This window comes from Tachypleus tridentatus, chromosome 7 (assembly GCF_004210375.1).
Source record: "Tachypleus tridentatus isolate NWPU-2018 chromosome 7, ASM421037v1, whole genome shotgun sequence".
Classification (NCBI taxonomy): Eukaryota; Metazoa; Arthropoda; class Merostomata; order Xiphosura; family Limulidae; genus Tachypleus; species Tachypleus tridentatus.
Genome location: NC_134831.1, coordinates 26,420,585 through 26,442,902, shown reverse-complemented (window position 1 = coordinate 26,442,902; position 22,318 = coordinate 26,420,585). Strand labels below are relative to the sequence as shown.

Sequence of the window (22,318 nt, the reverse complement as noted above, 5' to 3'; positions counted from 1 at the left end):
TGACGAACACAGGCATAGGTCCAGTATTTCACTGGTGCCGTGAGCGTACGAGATATGTGTCGGTGTTGCATCGTTTAATAAAGTCATGTTTGATTCATCCAAAAATTGAAAAAGTAGATTCCCATTTGCGTTTGTACTACGACAGTTGAATGCTATATGTTTACTGTTTAGGTCGCCGATAATTATAAGATTACAATTGCTATTATACAATATATTCAATAGATTTACATCTAACACTGTACTAGGCGAGCAGTAGATGCCCGCCACAGTAACGTCTGTATGATTTTGCGTTTTTACATTAATAATTATAGATTCATTGCTGGAAGGGATACTAAGTTCCTGAACTATAAGTTCAGTCTTATACAATAATAAAATACCTCTGTTTGGATCTCTATTAACCTTCCTGTCATGTCTAATAATGGATTTTGTTTGTTTGTTTGTTTTGGAATTTCGCACAAAGCTACTCGAGGGCTATCTGTGCTAGCCGTCCCTAATTTAGCAGTGTAAGACTAGAGGGAAGGCAGCTAGTCATCACCACCCACCGCCAACTCTTGGGCTACTCTTTTACCAACGAATAGTGGGATTGACCGTCACATTATACACCCCCACGGCTGGGAGTCTAATAATGGAGTAGCCGTTTAATTTAAATCGATGGTAGTTATATAAGAGAGTTTCACTAATTATAATTACATCAGGTTTTATGGAGCTTGTTGTATCTTCAATCTCATGTTTCTTGGAAGCAAGAGCACCCTGGATATTGATGTGTAGAACTGTGAAGTTATCCATGTTTAGTAGAGTTTATGATGGAGGTTAAAATTTGCGGCAGGAATTTGTGTATGTTTTTCAAAATGATTTTAACTATTATGTCTGTGAGACTGTTGGTGTTTGTAGGGTTTGTATATTCTGCCATTATTTCCGAGAAAGTGGAAGTTATGGCAGATGTCAGTGTTGTTTCAATTGTTGTTGGTTGTGTATTTTGTGGTGGTTTTGGTATTTCCTCTTCACTTGGTAATGGTTTTTCCTGTCGGGATGATGAAGTTTTAACCACTGCAGCGTAAGTGTTTGTTTGTGTAGTTGTGCTTTGTGGTGGTGGCGGCTTGTTCATGTTGGGATTTTTAATTTCGTATAAGTGTGCATTAATGGATTTATATTTCTGACAACCTTTATAATTTGCCGTGTGTTCTTCCCCACAATTGCAGCATTTGGGTTTGGGGTTCTGTTTTGTACACTGTGTAATGTGGTGATTCTCCCCACAGCCCACACAACGCGCATTTGCTTGGCATGCTGCTGCTACATGTCCAAACCTTTGGCATTGGTAGCACTGTGTGACCCACTGCTGGTGTTTTTGTTTGTTCTACTGTGTACTTTTGATACCACATAGTGATACCATTATTAATGAGCTGTGTAATATCCTGGCTGTTGTCTGTGACTACTTTGATTAGGTTTGTGTTTTTTAGTAATGTTTGAAATTATACGGTCTACTGAAATGTGTTTTATGTTTTGTGTACTTAACGCTTCCTTAATGTCTTCTATGTCTATTGAATTATGTACATCTCGTATCACAAAAGATTTCGGTGTTGGTTTAGTTCCTGGTAGGTGTATTGTAATATTTCCTGTTTTGAACGCGTCTGAAGGCCAAGCTTTTAGTAGACTGTTAAAGTCAGCGGGTTCCTGTCCTCGAACCAGAACACCGCCTCTGGGCAGACGCTTAATATTAGTAATCTTTGTGTTAGGTTTGCACCTGTATATTTCTTTGGCTAATTGTGGTTGGTTGAAACTACCAGGAACTCCTTGGATTATAATTGCGTGCTTAGGTGATTTTGGTGCGAGTTGTGTATGTGTGTCTGTGGTGGTTGTTCTTTTATATGCAAAAAACGGCTCAAAACGGCTCGTTTGGGCTGAGAAAACACTTTACATAGAAGTTTTCTCAGCCCAAACGAGCCGTTTTTTGCATATAAATTTCTCAACAAGTGGGTTTCTCGTCATCACTGGTGGTTGTTCTTTGTTTTATTTGTTTTTTCTTACTTCGAGTCTGCACAAGCGTGAAGCCTTCGTCGTCAGAAAGAACTTCGTCTTTGTCTGAACTTGTTTGTTGTGGAATATCCATGGTGGGATTTGGGTTGCTAGAACTGCTAGTTGTTGGCATATTATAGTCTATAACCGTAGTCTTAGCTACATTATCTTCAGATGCTGAAAGCATAATATCTTTTACTAGTTTTCTTTTTTTTCTAGTCCTAACAGTATTTTCTTTAATAGGCGTTAACTTTGCTTTAAATTCTTTTTTCTGCTATAAACATTGAAGATTTTAATTTTACATTATCATTTTCTATTTGGCCACAACCACTAGACTTACTTTTTGTCCCTGAAATAGACGGGCTTGCTCCCTCAGTTTCAGACGCTACATCGTTTTCCCTGGTCTCCGACTTCCCGGCCGGCATGTCGCTCGTTGTTTAGCGGAAGTTGAACTTCCTGTCTCGGGCAAATTCAAATGGTAAAAGGTCTTCTGTCTTTGTATCTACTGGCGTGAAACTCGAAGTTAATAGTAAAAACACTACCAAAATATGAAGCGAAATATGGGTTGTATACACGTAGAAATCAAGAGCCTTTCAGAGGTATATCCTTCCTTTACCCTCTCCAACCGCAGAATTGTTTGACTGCCTTTGTGATAAAGCTTGGGTTTGGTTTGAATTTCGCGCTAAGCTACTCGAGAGCTATCTGCGCTAGCCGTCACTAATTTTGCAGTGTAAGACTAGAGTGAAAGCAGCTAGTCATCATCACCCATCGCCAACTCTTAGGCTACTCTTTTACCAACAAATAGTGGGATTGACCGTCACATTATAAAGCTCCCACGGTTGAAAGGGCGAGTATGTTTGGTGTGACGGGTATTCGAGTCCGCGACCCTCGGAATACGAGTCGAATGCCTTAACCATCTGGTCATGCTTTGATGTGTGGTTTATAATAGTTGTCATCATAGTAACACATATTGTTGATTTAAAGCAAAATATACATGGAATGGATACTTACCGTTGTTGTCTTCATGTTTATGTCTTCATCTTTTGTAGCCAACTAATCATTACTTTTGAATTAGAAATATCCAAAACAATAAGCGAGGGTTTTAGGGGTGCATATGCTAGATTTTAATAGAATAAACCAAGAAACTTTTCCTGTCGATGACTAATGACTATCAATAATAACAAAAATATTTTGTGGTCAATAATCACCGAGAGCGAAGTTTATATATATATATATATATATTAGCATGTTTTTATCACAGAAACCAAAGTACCAACCCATACTTCAAATGTTATGAGAATTTATATTTTACGATTTGTCATTTTTGGGAAACAAAGCAAACTTGTAGTTCAGAATGTATCATGGAATTTCATTCGGACATAATTTTGAGAACGAACTTGAATTAAATGTACAGAATATACAGCTCATGGTTAAATGATGGAGTTTTACATATCATATACTACCATATTAATTTAATAACTTGTTTGTCCTCCTTAACATGATTTCATAGCCAAGTGGTACTGGTTTACATACTATGCAATTCATTTTTGTTTAAAATGTCTGTACCATTCATTTCATTAGTTTGTAGTTTCTTAACAAATGATTCCAGGTTAACTCATAGTATGCCGATATACTTTTAAATACTATGATTCCACAGAAATAAATCTTCGTGTTCGTTGTTTTTAACCGAATGATTAAACTTTCAGTTTAAGTTTTCCAACACGTACTTGTTTTTATAAAGTTTATTGATGGGTTTGAACACCAATAAAATGAATGCTATTCATCTGTGGAAAATATTCTTAGTAAATATATCAAAGAGATCACTAAGGACACAAATGCTTGGTCACCGAAACTAGTTACGACAGGACGATCCGTCTCCTCCTTGCGACCATCATTCATTTAATGACAATCTACACCATTGTATACACACACCTCGTTTGTTTTGTTGAATTTTGAGTTAACCATCCGTAATTTTTGCTGTAATGGACTAGAGGGAAGGTATTTTGTCAACATTACCGATCGTCAACTCTTGAGTTATGCTTTAAGGACGAAAAGTTGAATTGACCGTAACATTACAACGTCCCCCATAAGCATCATTTGAAAGGGCAGGCATGCTAGGCGAAAATATTCGAACCGGCGACTCGCAGATTGCGAATCGAGTGCTCTTAGCCACTACAAAACAGACAGCAGAATCAAGCTACACAATATTCAATACATCTAAGTGCTGTTGGATGACCCATTTTAATTTTGGCTTCAGGGAGACGTAAAGTAAGTTGTGTATCGCAAACACTTAATACGTTAGTTACATTTAGACCAATGGATATTTATAAATAATTTACAAGCAGATGCAATATTTATAAGATATTAAAACTCCACACATATTGCTTGAAACGCTTAAAAACTGCTTAACATTAAGCATATTTGCCACCCTAAAAAACTTATAATCTAAATATAAGAAATTCATTCGTTAAAAAGTTTTGTCATTTTATATTATCAACACAAAAGGTCTAGTTTTTCTCACAGCACATTGTATTTTTCCTTTAATATTAATTGTAAAACATTATTATTGGCTCTCATTTTTGTTATGCTACACAATGGGCTATGTGTGTTGTGCCCACCACGAGTATTGAAACCTCTTTTGTAGCATAGTGAACTCTTAGACTTACTGTTGAACCAATGAGGCATTATTATTTGTTTACAGCTTAGTTTATTTACTTACCTAACCCTGGCGTCTTAAAATCGATTGGTTTGAATTTTGCGTAAAGCTGCATGAGGGCTATTTTCGCTAGCCGTCCCTAATTTAGCAGTGTAAGACTAGTTATCACCACCCACCGCTAACTCTTGGGCTATATTTTACCAACGAATAGTGAGATTGACCGTCACGTTATAACGCCTCACGGCTAAAAGGGGCAAGCATGTTTGGTGAGACAGTGATTCGAACCACCGACCCTCAGATTACGAGTCGAGTACCTTAACCACCTGACCACGCCGGGCCTCTTACAATTTAATAAATTCACAAATGTCAATTACCTAATGAGACTTTAAATAGATCTTTTTTTTTTTTCCAGGTTCAACTAACTTTAACAAATAAAACACTTGATGTATTAAGATTTCATTAAATGAATATTATCGCATGATTGAAAATAACTTTAGTTCGACTAATTTCAATTCATGTAGACTCCAATAATTCATCCTCAAAAGTTGTGGGATCAGAAAAATATCTTTTCCAAACTCAAACATTTCAAGAATACGGTTTCATTCAATGTATTTGTAATCGAGGATAAGATAAGTGCGTACTTAATGTGCTGTTGAGTAACTCATGTTGCTATTTTATAGCTCTAGATAGATAGTGATTTGTCGATTTCATGACTACGATAGTTGAGGTTGTACTTGGCACAAGATCGTTGAACTATAAAAATTCTGTCTTCAGGAGAAATAAAAACTGTTCAGATAAACGTGAATTTTAAATAAAAATACCATTCAAGTAAAATTGCAAAAATTATCTTATTGCAACTGACAACTAGTTAAAAATCGTTTATTTTAAAAAGAACGTGTAAACAATGAATAGGAACGTGATGTTAAGTGATAAGGAAATCACGTAAAGCATTTAATCCTGCTAGCATTTAGCAACATAACGTATTATATTGGCCAGTTCGTGGTGAAATCCTTAAAACTTATTAATCAAATTATAAATCTTATAAATTATAATATGCTATTGTTATTTTTAAATAATAGAACATGATAATTGAAAATTTTATTGTAAATTATATTCTTATGATAGTAAAAAAATAGTTGCTTAAATAAAGTAAAAACAGATAATTTTGTTTCTCAATGGTACTTCTATAATATACCTATTCAGACTTCAAGCATATGAAGAATGAAATAGACATTTTTATGCTCTACCATATAAAGATATATCGTTCAAGACAATAGAAGCAGAGACTATGAATTTCTGTCCTTGTATACTGGATTGATGATGAATTGAATTTGTCTTTGCAAAATGCTATGTCGTAAAACTGTAATGTCACAGCCACGCTGCATAGCTATTAGATCAAATTCTTTATTATTCACTATTTATTCCATTTGCAACCGGTAACTAAAATAAAACTATCTTATTGCGTTGGAACTGCTTAAATTTATATCCAGGTCACAGTATTAATATTTCCATTGGGGTTCACATCCCCGTCGCGCCAAACATGCTCGTCCTTTCAGCCGGTGGGGGAGGGGCGTTATAATGTGAAGGTCAATTCAACTATTCGTTGGTAAAAGAGTGGCCCAAGAATTACTGGTGGATGGTGATGAGTAGGTGCCTTCCCTCTAGTCTTATACTACCAAATATGGACGGTTAGCACAGATAGCCCTTGAGTAGCTTTGTGCGAAATTAAAACAAAACATAAAAGTTCATAATTTTCAAGTTAAGAAGTAAAGATACAAGTAAAACATGAGATGAATTTCTCTCAACTTGGATCAAAATGTATTTTATAGAAAATTAATCAAATACACTTAGATAAAAACTATAATTCTATTTTATTCTATATTGAAGTGGAAAACGATGAAAAAATGTTTAGAAATAACTAAATAAATAAAAGCATAAACATTAAAATTTTATTATGTAAGAACTCATATGTGACGTGTAATTAAGAATTTGCATGGATTACAATGTGGAGCTTAGACCCCGAAAACCAAAAAAGCATTAGAAGCCAGTAAGCTTAGCGATCTGATAGAAAACAACGTATCAGGGTTTGTAGTTTACGAGACTTTCATCAGAAATATCAGGCGTGTGGGCTTTATCTTTTTTATTGTACTGAGTATTCTAGTAGTTTGTAATCAATTCCTTATTCAGCTCAGTATAAGTAAGACTTTGTTTTACACACTGTTTTAAGTATTTCGAGCCGCAAGTGACACAAATCGATATTTGGGTAAAGAACACTTTCTGAGCAAAGTATCTCATCAAGAAGGAAAAACTTCACAACATCGCAGGTGCATATATATCTTTCATAATTCCTATAATTTACATATATGTGTGTTTACTGTGCTACTACATTTAACAACAGAAGAACGATATCATATTCTATGATATTATATTCATTTGTATATTGAGCACTAGGGCAAACAATTTTAATGTAATATGGTATTAGTTAAATGATAGCTCATTATTTCACTTTGTATTTCTTACTTACACGCAACGTTTATTTGTTCAGGTTAGTTTTACTTTGTTAGGTTCAGTTCCAAATTATCATATTTGATCGGTGGAAGTAAAAACTACAGAGTAATTTTAAATATATATATTTATTAGTTATCTTATTTACAGTTATGTTAGCTATATTTATTTATTTATTTATTAGTTATCTTATAGCATTTTTGCACAGACAAAAGGCTCTACTTATTGTGGAATCGTTTCGCAGCGTGGATATTGGTGCACAGGACATATATACAGACATCGTCCCTAATTCCGAACCACCAACCACAAAGTTTGCAACAACCACTTTTACTTTTTATTCAGGTGTTGCTAATCATTCTTTCTCTTTATTTATTTTATTTATTTCCTCTCCTCCACTGGCTCTGCAGTGAATCTTAAAACTTATAACATTAAAACCGAGTGTCAATATCCGGGGTGGACATGACAGAAATTGGGTAGTTTTGTGCTTAACAACAACAAAAGGTTTTTCCTTCATTTATTTAGCCCGGCATGGTCAGGTGGTTAAGGCATTCGATTCATAATTCGCGGGTTCGAATCCCCATCACACCAGACATGCTCGCCCTTTCAGGCGTGGGGCGTTATAATGTGACGATCAATCCCACTATTCTTTGGTAAAAGAGTAGCCCAAGTGTTGGCGGTGGGCAGTGATGACTATCTGCCTTCCCTGTAGTCTTACACTGCTAAATGAGGGACGGCTAGCGCAGATAGCCCTTGCATAGCTTTGCGCGAAATTCAAAAAAACAAACAAACAAACCTTCATTTATTTATAATATTGGGTGTGTTCGGCCATGATGTTGAAATTGGTAAATCGGATTAAAATTCACGGGATACCACAAAATATTACTCTTACTCTAAGCAATCTGTGCGTTATAGATGTTACAGTCAATCCTTTAGAGTTATTTATTTGTGGTATGATACTACTTACTTGCTGCCCTCCTACTGAACGGTGCTTTGAAATTATGGAAGATAGTAAAGTGACTTAGTAGTTTTATCATAAATATAACTTTATTTTTACGTATACTTCTCATATTTTAATTTTATTTTACACCACGAATCCAATCTAAATAACGTTATTTTTAACACCAATTCTTCTTGTATTATTTATCATATACCCGAGTATTTTGTCTCAGGCTCTTCTTTCTTCAATAATCTGCGTAAGATTCTTCCAGTAATAATGTTCAATTCAATTTGGTAGTTGAAAACTCTCTTTGCTAACCTGAAGATGAACTAAGAAGGTCGAAACGTTATACTGTACTTGGTTTTAATCAAAGTTTTAATATTCATACCATCCGTCTTTATAATAACTTTTTAGCTGCAAATGGATCTCTCGTAATCATGAATTAAGTTGCATCCATCTTCTCCAATTCCACTTTCTTTTTCTCCAACCTTTCATATGAATAGTGTGACGTGTTTCATGTTTTCCTTTAGTTTAAATGGCATATATTGATAACATTATTCAGAAATACAATCAGATTGTCCAAGCAATGCTTTTTACCAGCTTGGTTATTAAATGACAGTGTAGCCTGAAATATAATTCGTTATTTGATAATATCATAAAGTAACTTCATATTTAAAATTAGTAAATGTTAAGAACACTCGTCCTATATAAACTAAATTCACCAGCAGCGCAATGAGATTTTATTTTCGGAAAGTTTGCACACAATATAATGCTTTCAGAAACGGCCACAGAAGGTGTTCAATATGCTTTCTGTCAATCTAAATCACCGTATCAAGCCTAATCCTTAATAAAGCTATGGGAAACGTAATATCTTATGACAGTGTGTCTCTTTTTCCGCAATATCTTGCATGCCAAAACGCATTTTATTCGAATAAATCATCTCGACCGCTGAAAGAGAAATGAAGGTAATACTATTTCACGAGAAAGTGATTCTGATATACAGTTTAATATTGTATTGTTTTGAAACGCTCCGTACCAAGACTATACCTTCCTGTATAAAATATATATAATTCTCAATGTGTTTGTTTTCCTATATATCATACATGTTTTTGTTTATCAGTTTTGAATATGATTGAGAACGTAACTATAGTAGTTTGATTGTTTTGTATTTTGACACAGGAAATACAGTGAAAGAAAAATATTGGAAAATTATTAATAATTCAGAATAATTATATATTTGTAGTGATCGTTTTACTTTGTTAAATTAAAAAATGTTATAGAATTAAAACTACCAGTAAGTGAACAAAAAGTTGATAAACATTGCCATATACATTTATAGTTCCCTAAATGGGTGCAATGATCAAACTAAATGATTTTATTATTCATTCATTTTAAGGGACATTATTTTCTAATAAAAAATTAACTGTTTATGAATTTTCAGTACTTAATTTATTCAGATAGGCACGAAGAAAATATTTGAACATTTATTTAGATAATATAACAAAACATGTAACCATATTTTAACGTTTTTACGTTTATTATAAGACTAGAAACCACTTATAATAAGGCTTAAAACAAATTGAACTGCAGGGATTGTTATCCTAATTTCACTATAGAGCTGTTAAAACAAACCAGGAATAAGTTCTGTATCATACTTTTGTGTCTTCCCTGTCTCTGTAGATATTACCACTTATATAATATAATACCATATGCATATAAACTCCACCCTACTACAATTTTATATCTGAAATATTCAACATTAATATAAATTTTTACACAATAAATCTTTGTTAATGATCACCCTGAAATGCTTTAAATCAGCATCTTAAGATTATGCGGTTTTCTATATCATCTTAAATTTTAAACTCTCTCTGCGAATGTGTTCTCATTAAATTTTATAACTACAGCAACTTATAAGTTTACATCTTTAGGTTGTTGGCTTGAATTCTTTATGAGAATTATTCTGGTGAATGATGCAAACTAGAGAAGCCTCATTTTTCTGTTTCTATATCACCTTCGTGTCTTGGTTTCTGTTTCTGTGTCATCTTTGTATCTTTTCTGTATCTTTGTCATCTGTGTGTTTCAATTTCTGTTTCTGTATCATGTGGGTATCTTTTTACTCTTTCTGTGTTATCTGTGTGTCTTGATTTCTGTTTCTGTATCATCTGTAATTCTTTTCTACTTTTGTGCCACCTATGTATCTTTTCTGTTTCTCTATTATCTGTGTTTCTTCTTTGTTTATCTTTTAATGTCACATCTAATCTGGTTTTTTTTTTTGTACATAAGATCGTATCAGAAGACAAAGGCTTTAAGTGTATAAAGTTAATTTGTGTTTCAGGATACTGTGATGTGTTGAGTCTTTTCGTGGTATTTGTATTTAAATATAACTAGGTTTTGCATCTTGCCCTATTTGATTGTAGAATTATAAAGTTCTTGTTTACAATTTACAAAGATAAATGTCATTCTTGTACTTCGTAATCTGGTTCAACACTTCCATGTTCATCTAGTCACTTCACTTCTCTAATCAAGCATACTAACTGCCAAATAAAGTATCTCATTTTCTCTGTTAACTTACCTACGTGTAGACCTCTAGACAGAAATTTCACATTTACTACGAAACGGATTTATGTTAACAGAAATATTTTATAAAACATTTGCTCAAAAGCGTTTTACTTTTATCTTCTTTCTAAAAATAAGGGCTTTATTAAACTTTTTGTTTGATTTATTGATTCTTAAAGGAAACTATTTCAAGGCTATTTGTGCTAGCCGTCCTTAACTTTGAACTGATAGACTAGAGGGTTAATCAGCTAGTCAGTATCACCCATTGTCAGCTCATGAGCTACCTCAGTCGAAGAATAAAATTTGAAAGTCAAACTTCTAACGTTCCCACGACATCATCTTAAACTGGAGCATGAATATTTATAAAGCCATGAAACCTCGGATTCACTGTCCGATACCGTAGCCATTAGTTCGTGTTTGGCCTTATTTAAGCTTTGTAATATAACCATTGGTGTACCAAATCGTCTTAAAAAAGAAAGCTACCCTACTAGTTAATATTATATAACATGACAAAATGCATTATTTATGATATACATAAAATTTGTAGATTCTGATAGCGTGTACATTGTATACATTTCTTCTTTTAGCATTTACACATTTCACTGATGTTTTGAATAATTTTAGAAATGAAAAACGTTTGATTAATTGTAAATCCCATGATTTACTATGTGAAGCTTATAATGGTCAAAATATGTTTACAAAAAGCCTCTTTGAATAAAGATGCTCAGAGGAAAGGAACTAATGCGCCTGGTTATTTGAAACATAATTCAAGGTATCAGTTCTGAAACATTTCAGCCAACCTACTGCTATTCAAATCTATGTAGGTGAATTCCTGAAATAATAAAAGGTCACTGGATCTGCTAATGTTGAGTATTTACCTACCAGTCCAAAATAATTTACTCTTAAATAAACAGGAACTTTGAAATGCATAGATATATGAAACCATATATTTCACATACAATACGCCAATTACCACTTTAGTGAGAGTTCAGGACTGCAGTCTAACTCATTCAGTAAGTGAAGCAATCTTGATATTGTTCGATTTCACAGACAGACTGTAGATCATAAGCCATTTGTTACAAGCGTGAAAGCAAAGTGCCAACTCTTATGGTACTTCAACCATTAAAAACAAATTTGTTTCGAATTTTGGATGAGTCGAATAGTTGAAATCAACAAGGAGAACAATTTTACTTTGTTTATATTGTTCCTACTTTAAAGAATAGCTGAGACTGCGTTTAAACTAAGAACTTGTTTAAACTGTTTGAACTTCATATACTATTAACAACAGTCGTAAAGGACTTCTGTACTGCATGCAATGGCAAATTGCTTTGGGGCATTCGCTTATTCTTGTATGATAATGTATCATACCATATTAAACGCCGTGGCAAACATATATTTGAAAACAAGTTTACAAAAGGATTCCAACAGAACCTCTCTGAGGAGTTGTTGATATCACTTGAAGAGTAAACACTGAAATCTTTCTACATGTTTACAAGATCAATGGGAATGTATTCCATAATACTGATGGCAAATAATTATAACAAAGGTACACTTCCTGCTAAATTTTGATCCCATTGCAAATACGAACTTTTCTTCTTTATGTACGTTGTCCTAATACTTTTGATTATAGAAGTTGTATATTTATTGAATAAAATGTTGGCAAAGACTTACTTAACAAAGATATTTGTAGCTCATTTACCCATGCAATGTTTTTTTAAAAATACGATGGAAATATAATTTTCAGGCGAGATGTCTCTCTCTCACTTGTTTCTTAATTCAGAAACAATGAACACAAAAACAACTAGCTGAAGAGTAGTTTAACTATAAGCTACATTTAAATAATTACCCTAATAAATCCTTCACGTGTTTTACTACTGACACAATAACTTTATGGCTTAGTAAACACTTCTGATAAAGTGTTTCCTTGTTACGAGTTTGTGACTGGATTACTAAAATTTGTTAAGACGTACACGTTTAGGACTACAGTCCACCACAAAAACAGTACAAGTACAGAGGTTTGTTACAGTATTATGTAAAAAAAACATATTTTACAAAAGCAAAAATAAGGCATTATATACGAAAAAGATATAAAAATACGTTGGAGTATACTCTGCAAGTAATTCACACTTCTAAAAGAATCATAGGATCCAAACCTATCAAAAGAGCATTCCAAGCACTACTTCCATGCAACTTACCATACTGAAACAATACAAGCAGGTTAAAGTTCTCATCTAATGTCTTTCATATTTTTACTCTACTACCAGTACTAAAAATGTTTTGTTTGTTTGTTTTTGCAGTTTTTTTTTCTCTAAGAATCACTGAAAACGAGATTTTCTATTTCAACATAAGATAACAAGTTTTTGGAATAATTTATCAGCTAATGTTTCAGCTTCCATAATAATTTTCTTATGGCAATGTTGGATATATTCAAATCTCGATTGTTATTTAAAAATCCGCCACTTCAGGGTTAGACTAATGTCTCAGCCCTATTAACATGCCTACTTCTTTTTCTTCAGACTACCACTAGAAGTAGGAATACTTTCAGTGAACTTTGCTTCTGTTTATCAGTTCTGAGGACAAATATATTTGAATATGTTGTCAAAGAAAATGTTTCTGATAAATACGTTCCCCTTAGAAACGTACATATATATAGGTAAACAGACTTCGAATGCATTTCAAAGGTGTGACTCTTTGAACATTAGAAAGTCTTGCTTACCGATGCAGAACGCAAATATTATGATAACAACTCCGTACATCATATAACAACTCATGTAATCAATCTGTTTTATTTATACAAACAAATTAAATGTTCTGCAAAAGTGAGAAGGGGCGTTAAAAAGATGGACAAAATATAAAGAGGGGCATTAGTAAAGTAGACAAAATATAAAATGTGACTTGGCGTTTCCTTAACAACCTTAAAAATATAAGCTGGTTATAAAATCAAAAATAGTTAAGGGACTTTTAAAACTTAAACTCTTATAATCTTTTCTTGCTTATACATATCATAACAAAAGGTTTCTATCCAGATTTTCATTTACAAGTGAGAAAATCATGTGTAAAAACACATTTTTATATTTTTAAAAATATCGTTTTATCCATGAAAAAGTTTAAGAACGGATGCTAAACTTCCAGCGATATAGAAAACCCATGAGCGAGATCGTCCTTTTTCACGTGAGAATAAAAGTAACGGTGTGTAAGCAGCAGCTAACAGAATAACACTTGAGTACAAAGGACCACTTTCGATATATAGATATAATTCTTTATTTTCATGTAATCGTTAATCTGATACAGTTTATAAAAGCTATCAAGAAATACGCATAAATAAATGGTGAGGTCTTTTTAGTGTCCTAAAGTATAAATTCCTACATTTTTTTTACGTTCTTATAACAAGAAGGATGTCGCATCAACACCACGTGCTCTAGATGTCTCAGTGCCACCTATCTGTCAGTGAATAAAAGTATAGACAGAATGTATTTTGCGTAATTCCATATTAATCCCACTGCTGACATTTCATTCTTACACACATACATACTTGACACATTTTTTTTAATCTAAAGACTAAACCTAATAACACGTATAGTTTTGTAACATTAAAATTCATAATATGAACCTTCCTGGAATGATTAACCCTTATACATAAGTATATTGCAGTCATTATCTGGCTATTGTTTGAACCCAGAGCAAAACTAACGTTTCGTATTTTTGGCGAAAAACTGTGAACGGTTTAAGTATTAAACTCCAATGTCACACGTAGTATGAATGTGTAATTTTTGTGAACTGTTTATGTATTAAACTCAAAAATCACACCTGATGTGAATCTGTAAGTTTTATACACATACAAAATGTGGCGTACGTTAGAAGTTCATCCAAAGTATTAATGACGTTTAACTAAACATGAGGTACGTTTTGGTTAGTTATGAATTTTGTGCAAAGCTATACGAGGGCTATCTGCGCTAGTCGTCCCTAATTTAGCAGTGTAAGACTAGAGAGAAGGCAACTAGTCATCACCACCCACCGCCAACTCTTGGACTACTTTTTACCAACGAATAGTGGGATTGACCGTCACATTATAACGCCTGAAAGGGCGAGCCTGTTTGGTGCGACGGAGATTCGAACCCGCGACCCTCGGATTACGAGTTGCCGTAACCACCTGGCCATGCCGAGCCATGAGGTAAAAACCGAATCTTTTAGCGTTGAATCTATTGAAATATTCCTATGACGAGTATTAAACATTGTTCATCTTTCCTGAGCGATAAAATAGTATACGATAAATCATAAACTTCTTCATGTTATCTAGTGGTTAAGTTAAACTAAAATTTATAAAAAAAATGTCAGTGTAACAATTTGTCATTGTGATCGTCTACAGCATGATATCGTTTCGATATAAAAACAATATTTTATAGACGATCACAATGACAAATTGTTACACTGACTTTTTTTATAAATTTTAGTTTAACTTAACAACTAATAACATTAAGAAGTGTAATTTATTTAACTTCTAAGAAAATAATGAAAAAGTACTAAAATGTACGAGTTTTGGTTTTAGCGCCATCTGTTTTTCATTTTCTTTTCTTGAAATATTTTTTGCAATACAGCAGAAGTTAACAGTCAAACGATCTATAATATTTTTTCAAGTGGTTTGACCTATACAAATGTCAGAACTGTTAAGTATCTTTTTTAATATTGAATGGATATTAAATTCAAGCCTAAGTATTGACAATAAATTGTGTATATTGTTTAGCGTTCTACATAATCAGTAAAGTTTAATTGTTAATTGCTTATTATATTTCATTAAATGTTAAACATTAAGTACTTACAAGGTTTTATCCTACACTTTTGGTTATTAATCTACTATTCTGTGATGATAAATAAATTATCGTTCATGACGTTAAAAAAACGTGTAGCTTTATAGTCTTATTATAAAACGTTAAAAACCGTATAACAGAACGCTTTCCATAGGTAGACCTTTCTTCTTCAGTAAATTCTCATATTCTTGATACAGCGACAGGTCTGCTATCCATTATTGTGTTTTGAAAACAACGTATTTCTTACCGTTATTAATGACGTTATCTCGCATATTAAAATGAGAAGAACTTAGTATTTTTTATAATACCACTCTGTTTCTCTCTCGATTGGTAACCCACTGGGAAAGCGGTAAGTCTGCGAATTTACAACGCTAAGATGAGCTGCTCGATTCCCATCGGTGGACACACCAGATAGCCCGATGCGACTTTGCTATAAGATAACATACACACACTCTCTTGATGGCAAAGTTCTCAATATCATCTTGTTTACTTTTCATTGTGTGCATGACATCCATTGTTGTTAAAGTATGACCATTTTACCAAATCAATAATGAACATAAGAAACCTCTGTTGAATTAGCATATTTTCTTTCTAATATATGCATGTAAGTATTTCAATATTACAAGAACTTTCAGTTTTTCTTTATTAAAATGTGAAATTAAAATATGTAAGTTGGTTTCAGGAATTTTCTTTGTTTGAAATTGACTCGAACACATTCAGATAGTTCCAGCCAGTGATGAGACCTTTTGTAGTCTACATTGTTTATCTTTTCGATAATAACTGTTTTGAAAACAGGATCTTCAAGTTCCAATAGCTTCTCCATTTGATTTTCCTACTCTAATGTAATACAACCAAATTTTAAAACAAGCACTTATGTACCAATAAATTACGAAATAGTCTGCCATTATAAGTCAATAAACAAGAACGTTCGAGAATGCATAAACTAATACGGTGATTTCACGATTAGTGTGCTAATATCAGTGAGTAGTCTGGAAAGAGAGCCCGAAGTTTACGTTTTGTAAAGCACCTGAATGAAACACAAATGATATTAAACAATGGAAGAAATGACTTTCTGGATCGCCATTTAAATACAAGTGCACGATAAATTAGGAAAACATTGGATATTTTATAGATTCATCTCACGGTATTTAACTTGTTATTTGGTCGAAAAATATAAACATTTATCTGAAAGCTACGTAAACATTATTAACATGCAACAGTGTATAATGAAATGGTTATATAGAGAAAAACAGTTTTAATACATAGTTAATCAAATACAACTCTTAGACGGATTCAAGAACTCGACTGTGTTATTTAAAACATACATCTTCAGATAATTTACATAACAACGCTGCGTCGAACGTTTGAATCATAAAAAACGCGAATTTCGAATTCTGCGAAAGCAGCAGGAAATTTCCAGGTAATGTAAGTAACAAATAAAAGAAACTGTATGTTAGGTTTATCTTATTATAGAGATTTCCCAATTTTATAATGTACGCTGTAAGATTCACTGCAACACGAACTGCGGCAAAGCAAGGCGGGAAGAAATCGCGTATGAACAAATAAACCTAGCTTATCGTCTGAGCTGACCAGTAAAATGTTCAAATGATTTATGAGAATTAATTCAAAGAAAAGTTCAGTTTGCAGAACAACAAGCCATTTTTGTCAAATGTTCCATTCAATTTCTTTAATTTTTTTTTCTTTTGTCTGACGGTAAGTTTGAGGGCTTATAACTTTAAATACCATGGTTTGATTCCTTACAAAGCGCAAATGGGTCATAATTTTCTCCAACGAAAAAAACAACTATTTTTTTCTAAAAATAGTTATCAGGATAACGACTTTCTATTCTTTGATAACAAAGACAAATTGTCAAATATTATCAAGAAAGAACGGATTTTTATCTGAAGTTATAAAATATGTTATTTCTGAAATATCTGACTTACACATATACATTGTGTGATATACTCTTAGATTCCTGAGATTTTACACATGAAATCTCAACAGTATTTGTCACCTGGTGTGTCAGTGTAAATCTACACACTTCAAATACAGAAATTTGAGGTTCAACCTTTTTGAATAAACAGTTTCTAAATAGCCCATTGTGAAGTTTTGCACTGAATAAAAACAACTAAACAAGAATTTGCAGTTAAAACAGTTCAACTATTCCTCAACAGATGACAGCACAATAATAACCCCTTATAAATAATTCTCGATGAAAAAAAAAGTTTTTTACACTACATTCTAAAAACATTTTAACTCCCAGTTTCCGGTTAAAAATTATAATTAAACTGCTTACAGCCATACCTTCTTTAGTGTTGACAATGGAAAACACTGAAAACAACTCGAGACGGTTCTCTGTAAAACCATGCATTTCAGATATACCTATGCGAGACAGCATCTGAGCGAATAATGTTAAAATGGGCTTTACAAATCTATTATTAAATTAATGAGGTTATTTTTGTCTTTCTATTCTCTTTACACCATTTTAGTTTTAAACAAAATGATAGGTTCTTAAGTAGCTAAAATATTGAACAAATTTCGTTCAAACCTGACATGTCTACTTTTTTTTTTGCTAAGTACAAAACTGCACTATTTGTGCTCTGTTTCTAGCTTTATTAATAAGATCAACTGGTTTCCAGAGACCTTTTTTACAAAATCTTGAATTTTATATGCACATTTTAGACTTTCAAAATTCAGTTTGATATAAAATTTGTTTCAATGACTAGTGGTATTTTGTAGCTTTTTAGGAATTGACACTTTCTACTTTAACACCACCTTTATCCGTACGTATGTTTTTCCAGAATTTAGTTAAATCCGTCCTTAATATTGGTCTGATGACCCAAGAGAAGACACACAGACAAATAGCACCAACCTTCACAGGGGCTTTGTCGGAATTTTTGAAATCCTAACGGAATTGTCGCTATTTCGTTTTGTAAGATTTGGATTATAAACGGCTTCCCAATGACACAGCGGGATGTCTGCGGACTCACAATGCCAGAAACCGGCTTTCGATAACTGTCGTGAGCAGAGCACAGATAGCCCATTGTGTAGCTTTGTTCTTAATTCCAAACTGAATTATAAGCACTAATCTTATTTAAAACTTACCTTGCCGAAACTGTTTAAGGTTTCTGAAAGAGAATAAATTTACAATTTAAGTAATAGAATGTTTTTAAATCATAAAAACAACTTACGTTATCAGCATAAAAACTTGGTACTTTTCTATTCTATTTAAAATCTATGTAAATACTATTTTTAAATCATGAAAAGCAGAGTGTATGTGTGTTTTCTTATAGCAAAGCCACATCGCGCTATCTAGTGAGCCCACCGAGGGGAATCGAGCCCTTGATTTTAGGGTTGTAAATCCGTCGACTTACCGCTGTACTAGCGGAAGACTACGAAAAGCAAAACCACATTGAATAAATGTTAAGTCGATGTGAACTCAATATTTAAATAACGGTTAGAAAAGTGTGAATTTCAATTAATTTACTTTTGTACAAATCAGCTTAAAGACTTTTACAAGACTTCCTTGGTACTCTCTATTTATGGAACTGATCCAATGCTATTTGAATATTGTTCATCATATAATTAGATTGCCTATTCACGTGAATAACGCGTTATGTGCTCAATGGGCTAATGAATCAGTCAGAAACCGGCTAAGTTTCAGGTATAGCCGTTCGTGGCCTAGAAATGCTCACCAGAAGAGCCCCCAAGTAGCACAACGGTATATCTGCAGACTCACACCGCTAAAAACCGGGTTTCGATACTTGTAGTGGGCAGAGAAGGGATAACCCATTGTATAGCTTTTTGCTTAATTCTAAACAAAAAACTCACCAGAGGAAAGACAACCAGTCGGCAACATCCATGGCTTCAATCAGCTACTGTTAGCCAATCTTATAACACACCACAACTGAAAGTATGAAGCGTGTTTTGTAACATCACCTTGAGAATACGGATTTCCCTGCCCATACTCAATTCTGTATTATATGTAATTACTTGAAATAAACAGTAATTAAATTTATGTAATAAAGATCAACCGATCTTTATGTGGAAGTTGAAAGAACTTTATTTTTATGCACTTCCTGGAAATATAACCATTACTGAGTTGCCTATATCGTTGTTTTATTAATATAGCAAACATAGATTACACTATGTAACACAAATTTTGTTCCTGGATAGTATGTGTTATGTCTTAATTTCTTATGTTGTAAAAGTACAGAAAAAGGTAATTATTCCCTTCAAACTTTGCTTTTGTGACCTGGACAATGAAATTTAGAGATTAACCAATTTTCTATGTAAAAACGGGAAAATTTGTACATTTTCATTTACATAAGATCTGAATAAAACAACATACGAATCAAGATTTACATGTATTTACACAAAAATGAACAAAAATTTTTAGAAGTGAGTAGAGTTTCGAGATTTGCGACTGTAATGTAAGTCATTTTCACGTATCAGCTCCCAAATATAGTCTCCCATCATGCTTTTGTTATATGCTCCCAGGTCACAAAAGCAAAGTTTAAAGAGAAAAATAGGTCTTTTCCATTTACTTCAGGCGTAAGCAATTGGGAAATAACACTTTCTACCCAGGAACAAGAAAAAGTAAAAAGTTTGTTATATAGAGTTATTCTTGATATAAGTATATAAATTCCCCAGATGTATGTTGTCCACTTTTCTTTATTTCAGTGTCGTGATTGTTCTAGCACACAGAATAAAATATATAATAACCAATACCACAAAGTGAAACGTGAAGAATAATTAATATAGAACAAATATTACAGAGTTTTACAACTGTATGATTATCAAGCACACAAAACTTATATTATCATAGCTCATTCAGTTCAAATTATGAATAAAATTATTCAATTTTGTAGCTTTAATATTGTTATTGTGTTATTTACTATATGTTTCATTGCAAGATCAGGAAATTTTAAAAAATGAATTTGATGTAATTTCTGAATAAACACACGCGCACGATTGTATATTTTAACGCTTAACTGTTTGTTTGTTTTCTTATACCAAAGCCACATCGGGTACCTTCTGCGCCCACCGTGGGGAATCGAACCGCTGATTTTAGCGTTATAAATTCATAGACTTACCGTTGTACTAGCAGGGAACAGCGCTTAACTACAATTAAACAATCAAAATAAAATACTTTTTGAAATGCTTAAAACAATCACTGTGCCACTGGGGGCGGCTCCAGTGCAAAAAAGGCCACAATAAATTATAATAATACGAGTCTCCGATTTATTATGTTACGTATCACGGTTTGAAATGGCCGGAAATTTTAATTTTACTTTAAAAGTTAATTGAATGTCTATGTGTATTAAAGGTATTATATTTGCCAACATGATTGACGCACACAGTTTTCTTTCTTAACACGAATATATATTAATATACAAGCAACAATACAATTTATAACAATGGCTATTACAAATAGTTATTATAAATAATAAATTATGCACAAATGTTTTAAAAACTGGTCTGGAACTGAATATTTTATTGATGTTTCACGATGAGAGAAATCATTATATGTTGATACACAGGTACACTTCATTTGACTGGAAACTAGCTAGCTTCTTTATAATTGAGTGTTTCCCCCCCCCCTCCCAACGAAAATATCTAATGTCCTCGTAGAAATAGCAGCGTCAAAAATTAATTCTCTGAAATTACATGGATTGTACTATTCGAAATATAAAAACGTTTCTGGTCAAATATCTGTAGTTTTCCAACTTATAAGTGTTTATTACAGTTAGAGCTTCCGATATTTATAGTGTATTAACTGTAACAAGCCAACAATATTAAAGGTTTCTTCGCGCGTGGCTTTATAAACTATAATGCAAGATTCTCGAAAATTCAGTCGGCAATAATGCTCGAACAACCACTAGTATTTTACATACACACATCGTACATTGTTGATTCTTACACTCAAGAATCTTCTACAAATTCAAAGAATAGGCGGGACTTTAACAATATACATTTAGCAATATAAGTTGCATTCATTTCTAAATATACATTAAGTTGAAACAACTATGGATATTAAAATAAATGCATAATGGTAAATCCAGTACAAGACGTACAACGCTAGCAAACGGGTTTCGATATCTATGGTGGGCATAAAAAAGATGGCCGAATGTGTGATTTTGTGTTTAACTACAAACAAACTATTGTAACTCATTGAACGTTTTGTTGGTATTATTTATTTGGTCTGGCATAGCCAGGTGGTTGGAGCGTTCGACTCGCCATCCAGGGTACTCGGGTTCGAATTTCTGTTCTATCAAAGATAGATACTTACCCTTTCAACCGCTAAGACATTATAATGTGACCGTCAGTCTCACTATTATTTGGTAAAATAATAGCCTAAGATTTGGTGGTGGGTGTTGATGGATTAATTGCCTTCCCTCTTTCACTGCTAATTTAGGGACGGCTAGCACTTGTGTAGCTTTGTGCGAAATTCCACAAACACATCACGGACTATAAATCTGAGGGTTTGAGGCTCATTGCCGCAAAATCATTCGCTACAGCATAGTTTTACTCATAAATACTGAAACAAATAAACATTTCTTACGTTATACCATTGTTCTTTAAAATATCTTCTAATCGTTTTGCTGTTAACTAATATGCCTGTGTTGTATAAATGTTTAAGTTTTATAAATGAAATAATCGGTTATTTTACAGATAAATTTCTATGGGAGTTTGTGATAACAGAGACTATCATTGTCCTATTATTCGCAGTGTCCTAAAATGTTTCAGTGCAAACAAAAATACGAGCGCAGTTTATCAGAAGGTAAAGTTTTGAAATTATTACAGAACAATGCCATATAATTTTCACATTACTCGTAACTT

General features: G+C 33.0%; 1 long non-coding RNA gene across 1 annotated transcript in view; it reads right to left on the bottom strand.

Moving 5' to 3' along the window:
- LOC143257960 (uncharacterized) overlaps positions 1-19,361 on the bottom strand; it is a 42,443-nt gene extending 23,082 nt beyond the window's left edge. Inside the window, exons 1-2 of the long non-coding RNA XR_013032052.1 lie at positions 19,307-19,361; positions 18,581-18,603 (exon numbers count right to left, since the gene is read on the bottom strand). This is a non-coding gene — a long non-coding RNA (uncharacterized LOC143257960). The remainder of the gene's footprint in view (positions 1-18,580; positions 18,604-19,306) is intronic.
- Between the last annotated feature and the right edge of the window lie 2,957 nt (positions 19,362-22,318).